The sequence below is a fragment of the Tupaia chinensis genome, unplaced genomic scaffold (genome assembly GCF_000334495.1).
Source record: "Tupaia chinensis unplaced genomic scaffold, TupChi_1.0 Scaffold146604_1, whole genome shotgun sequence".
In the NCBI taxonomy this organism is placed as follows: domain Eukaryota; kingdom Metazoa; phylum Chordata; class Mammalia; order Scandentia; family Tupaiidae; genus Tupaia; species Tupaia belangeri.
The window spans coordinates 759,622-765,773 of record NW_006206460.1 but is presented as its reverse complement, the minus strand read 5'-3'; the positions used below and the strand labels follow the sequence as shown (position 1 = coordinate 765,773).

Sequence of the window (6,152 nt, the reverse complement as noted above, 5' to 3'; positions counted from 1 at the left end):
CTCTGAAGGTCATCTGGACATGTGCAAAGACACAAAAGAGTGCGTGGAGGGAGGTGGGCTGATGCTCCTTGAGGCCACATCCAGTAAGAAGGGATGGGAGTGAGTACGTAGGATGATCTTGAGGCCTGTTCTACTGGATGTCTCAGAATCCTTAATGGAATTGACTGCAAACTAAATAATACCCCACAGTTTTGCCTTCTCACAAAAGGAACTATTAATATACTCATTGAGTTCTTGTATTTGTGCTCTCCCACCAGGCTCTGGTCAGGAGGTTGATGTTTCAAGTCCCGATACCCAATTTTTTTTTTTTTTTTTTTTTTTTTTTTTTTTTTTTTTTTTTTTTACAGAACAGTTATCTGCTTCTGGCCATCTAAGGTCCCAGAAAAGGGCATGTCACTCATACTCTCCATTATTGTTCTAATGTCATGTGTTTGTCCTTCTAAGTCTGAATCAATTGGAAACTCATTCCCAGAAATAATAGTTCCAGGCAGTTAAACTTTATTGAAAGCATTTTAATGAAATTAATAATAAGGAACTTTTAAAACCCTAATACTACTCACAATAAAATAGGTTTGAATTCAACTAGAATATCAGTTAACCTCATATTAAAATCTAGAGGAGCCAGCTGATAGCATGGTGGTTAAGGCAGCTGGATACCACATGGCCATGGTGCAGTTCGAGTCCAGATCTGGCAGTTTGAGTCCAGATCTGGCAGTTTGAAAAACAGGCCTGGTACATGTGCATGTGTGGCCAAAATCCTAGGAGCAGAATGTAGTACAAGGGATTGTGGCATGGCCATTCCCCCCAAGGGATGTTCTCACTCTCTCTTGGTGTCTCTTTCTCTCTCTCCATGAAGCACACTGCCCTATAACAACTAAAAACAAAAATGAAAAACCTAGGGGTTGACTGAGTCATGGTGGTGCAGGCTGTAGGGACACTGCTATGTGGTGGAGATCATGTGGAAGGCTCTGGGTTTGCTTCCTAGGTCTCCTTCAGCATACTGGGTACACCTATGTGTACACCAGCAAGCCTGGTTGGTTCAGGGCTTGAGGGAGGACCATAGTGAAGACCCTGCCAAGGGTGCCTGTCTCTTTTCTCTCCCTTTCTCTCATAAAGGAAATAAACTTAAAAAAAAAAGACAGAAATCTAAAGGGTACTAAACATTATGTATTACTTATTTTCTCAAATGAAATTGCTATTGTTTTCATCAGTTGTCAATGGTAGTTATAACATCGGAATTATTCCTGGGATCTTTTCAAACTATACCTTCCTGCTGGAAATTCTGATACATTCTCAAGATGTGTTCCTGAAGACAGAAAGTAGTCCCACAATAAGGCACTGTTTCGGATATGTCTTATCTCTCAAGAGGAATGTTTATGTGAAGATGTGAACTTGTACTGAATATGTTATCTGATTAAAACATTGTGCAGCTTATTAAATTGATAGATTAAATATAATATTTACCTATCATTTAAGATGTTACTAAAGGGACCAGCAGTTAGCGTAATGGCTATGTTGCTGGACTCCCATGTAGTCAACCGCTGTTCGAGTCCCGGACCCGGTGGCTTAAACTCATGCCAGGCGTGTGTGCATGCCCAAGATCCCGAGAGGAGAATGGAGGAGAAGGGATCGCGGCATGGCCATCCCTCCTGGAGGGTGATTTCTCACTTTCTATCTCTCTGTCTCTGTCTGTCTGGTGAGCACACATGCCCTATAGCAAAAACCTCTTAAAAAGAAAAAAAAAAAAGATGTTACTAAAGGTAACTGTTTTAAAATTAAGGTTAGGACCAGCCCTGTAGCACAGTGGTTTAGGGAGTAGGGTCCCACATTGCCAACCACATGATTCAAGTCTCAGCACCAGCAGTTAGAAGGACATGCCAGGTATGTGTGTGTGCATATCCAGTATCCTAACCAGGAGGAGGAGAAGAGAAAAACAGGACTGTGGTTCAGCCATATGCTCTACTAGGCAGTGATTGCTCTTCCTTTCCCTGGTGCACACATGCATCCTCTGGCAATAAAAAATTTTAAAGATATTAAAAAATAAACTAGGGTTAAAAGTTTAAAATTTATTATCATGTGTTTGAGTAGTTGTGTTCAACATATATATGTATATGCATAATTCAATTTAGATTAATAGCTTATAAATAGCATGACAAATCAGTAATTCAAAAATGTTCTATATTTAAATATTTTGCAGTTAGGTTGTGATCTTGAATCATTTCTAGCAATATTTTCTCAATTCTAAAACTTCTTGTTATGTTTAAATATTAGCACCCTAAAATAGGAACACAAAATTAATGTCTAAATCTTGAAGTAATTCTCAGTTTTCTCTAAAATTCTGGATTTTTATTTCTTTCTTTGTTTTTGAAATCAAGCTTTAAGTTTCTGTTTACAAAACTTGTAAAATATACTAGTTTACATGTAACAGTCTTTAGGGCTTTTCAGGTAGCTCTATCAACATCATCAAAGAAGTACCTAAAGTGATTAGGTAAGTCTGGTATTCTCCATATTTTGATGAGCTCAGTCACTATTTGAGGTGACTGAATCTCATGCTTTCAAGTCCCTTGCAACCCAAATGCTCCCAAAAAGATGTTTCTTAAGTAGTTATTATGGCAACTCCCCCAATTTGGGCATTCCTAACTAAACCAAACCTTTCTCATTGTGCATAGAGATAGTATTGGGCTTCTCCATAGATTCTTCCTCAAAACTAGGAATTCATCATAGGCCCATTACCTACATTGACATGTCCCTTGACCATAGCTAAGATTTATTCTTTTTTTTTTTTTAAAGGTTTTTGCTATAGGGCGTGTGCACTCGCCAGACAGACAGAGAGAGACAGAGAGACAGAAAGCGAGAAATCACCCCCTGGGGGGATGGCCACACCGCAATCCCTTCTCCTCCATTCTCCTCTTGGGATCTTGGGCATGCATGCACAAGCGCCCGGCGTGAGTTTTAAGCCACCAGGTCCGGGATGCGAACCAGGATTAACTACATGGGAATCCAGCAACATAGCCATTACGCTAACTGCTAGTCCTAAAATTTATTAATTTTGTTTAGGTGTAGTAATGGTCCAAGTGATGACGTCAGCAGACATTGCTCAGCTCACCTTGTATAGGACTTTGGACAAAAGCCTTGTTAGTATATAAATAGTTATAAAACTACACTCAGCACTTGTAAGACAGCAATACCCTTGCCTAAGAAATCTTTTTCTGGCTAATTCTCCCCCAAACCATTAAACTCTACTGCAGTCTAGATCCAGCTACTGTTGAGGGAAGCAATCTACCATGGCCCTTGAGCAATTCTGAAGGTCTTGTCGGATATATGAACAGTATTTCATATCCATTATGAGAGTTATTATCTACATAAAAGTTGAAAAAAAGTGTTGGTGAGGACGTGGAGCAAAGGGAGCTTTTACGTATTGCTAGTGCAAATGTAAAATGATGGAGCTGCCGTAGAAAACAGTGTGATTGTTCCTCTAAAATATTAAACATGTAATTACTATAGAATTTAGAAATTCTGCACAAAGAAAGTGAAAGCAAGTATTCGAACACCAATATTCCTATCAGTATTATTCACCATTACCCTGATGGGCTTTGCCGCCACTAGTAAAACCAATGGTTTAAACTACTTTTATTAATCTAAGATAGTTATTCAAATTAAAAGACAGTTAAAAAGAAAATTTCCTAGAAATGCTCACTGGATGAGTGAAGCACCTTATCTGTATTTAACACACCCCAGTAAGAAACTACAAAAATAGGAAAAGTCTAAAATTCCTACCTCAAGAATTAAACACTTACAGATCAATTTTACTTAGTTGTCAAGTTATAACGTTCTTAAAATAATTTAGTAATGAAGAAGCAGCTTTGGTTTATTTTCAGTATTCATTTGAGTTAAATTTTGCTCCTAGATGAATTATTAATGTGAATTTATCCCAAATATCCCATAATCCACATTTTGCAAATATTACAGGAAAGCACATGAATCTTGGCCTGACTCCTCCTCTCACAGATTCTCTATCATTGAATTCATATCTCATTGGGTCTTTTCAATATTAACACATGTACAGAGTCACATGCAAAATGAATGGAACGTCCATTTCCACTTCCTCCCAGGAGAACAAGTTTGTTGAAAGAAATACCTCTCGGCATTAGAGCTGTGCTGTAAAAGACCACTTTGTTTATTACAATCACAAAAATATCTGTTTAAGTTCCATGACAGACACTAGTGAAGACATGGTTCAAAGGGTAAAAAGTGCTGAACTACTTGGCATATTAATAGCCATGGCAATATCTGAAAAAGTAATAACATGGGAAACTTTTGTATAATTTAAATAGATAACATACAAATACTAAGAAGTGGTCATGTATATGTAATAAATGTTGAGAGACATACAGAGTAGAGTAACAAAGTTTAAATTACATTGATGACTTTTCGACTTCCGGTCGGCATGATCCTGTGGTGCGTGTGTGTGACCCTTTTGGTAAAACATGGCTAAAAGCTTACAGAGTAAGTGGGAGAGGAAGATGCGTGCTGAAAAGAAGAAGAAAAAAAATGCCCCAAAGGAGCTCAACAGATTTAAAAGCATTCTCAAAGTAGATAGTGATGCTTTAATGAAAGATGTTCAAGAGTTTGCTACTGTGGGAACCAGCAGTTAGCGTAATGGCTATGTTGTTGGACTCCCACATAGTTGACCACGGTTCGCGTCCCGGACCCGGTGGCTTAAAACTCATGCCGGGCGCGTGTGAGTGTGTGCCCAAGATCCCGAGAGGAGAATGGAGGAGAAGGGATTGCGGCGTGACCGTCCCCCCTAGGGGGTGATTTCTCGCTTTCTGTCTCTCTGTCTGTCTCTGTCTGGCGAGCACACGCGCCCTATAGCAAAAAACCTCTCAAAAAAAAAAAAAAAAAGAGTTTGCTACTGTGGTGGTCCCAAACATCACCAAGAGAAAACGCACTGTGAAGTGAATGATGAAAAAGATGATATGAAAATGGAAACTAATATTAAGAGAAATCAAAAGAGTCTTCTAGACTAGCATAGACAGTACCCAGTATGGATGAAGGATGAACCAGAGGCAAAGACAAAGATTAAAGGCAAAGCGAGAGAAAGCAAAGGGGAAAAGCGAAGCAAAAGCAATGAAGGCAGCAAAGGATTTGGCCTGGTAGACCCTTATAAACTAAAGATGCCAACTGGGACAGTTTGATTCAATTGTATACAGTGATTTCATATCCCATTGAAATGACTTTAATTAAAACAACACAATTCCTCAAGTTTGTTTGGGGAACTTGAATAAAATATTTTCTTTGATGAATGAAAGCTATACTGATCATTTTTAGATGCCACCCAGTTTTCAGGTACTATCAGACACTAAACAATTTCAGGTTATTAATGTAATTATAATGGTTTGTTCTTACAACTTGGTAATTATAGTCAGTGAAGATAAACGATGTACTGGTGAGTTTGAGTGAATTCATTTAAAGAAAGCTTATGTAATTATGCCATTTGTCAGTGAATCTTTATAAAAACAGTACATATATGGACCTTTGATTTGTGTCATCCAGAATAAAAGATATTTTGAAAAAAAATAAATTGCATTGGTGACTTTTCATTTCATGAGTTGAACTCAAGAGAATATAAGGATAAGCATCTGTGTTTATATGCACATATTCCAATCCACACATAGACTGTGGAGCTGAGTCACTAAAAGGTATGGACAAATCCACATCCATGATGGTAGATATTAATGTCATTCCCTCGTGAAGGAAGAGATTAATTAGACAGGATTTAAGTAGTATAAGTAATTTAAGACTATAAATAAAATAAAAGAATATAAATAATTTAAGAATCATAATAAATAGGCCTGATAGAATAAACATACATTGGGACCAGCAGTTGTTGTCATGGCTATGTCGCTGAACTCCCATGTAGTCGACCGTGGTTTGAGTGCTGGACCTGGGGGCTTAAACTCATGTCGGGTGTGCGTGCCCAAGATCCCAAGAGAAGAATGGAGGAGAAGGGATTGCGATGTGACCATTTCCCATTGGGGGTGATTTCTTGCTTTCTGTCTCTCTAACTCTCTCTGTCTTCCTGGCAAGCACACGTGCCCTACAGCAAAAACCTCTCCGAAGAAGAAGAAGAAGAAGAAGAAGAAGAAGAA

At 38.4% G+C, this 6,152-nt stretch overlaps 1 pseudogene; it reads left to right on the top strand.

Annotated features, from left to right (window-relative positions):
• Positions 1 to 4,487: 4,487 nt before the first annotated feature.
• Positions 4,488 to 5,160, top strand: LOC102477459 (uncharacterized protein C12orf31 homolog; annotated as a pseudogene).
• Positions 5,161 to 6,152: the final 992 nt, after the last annotated feature.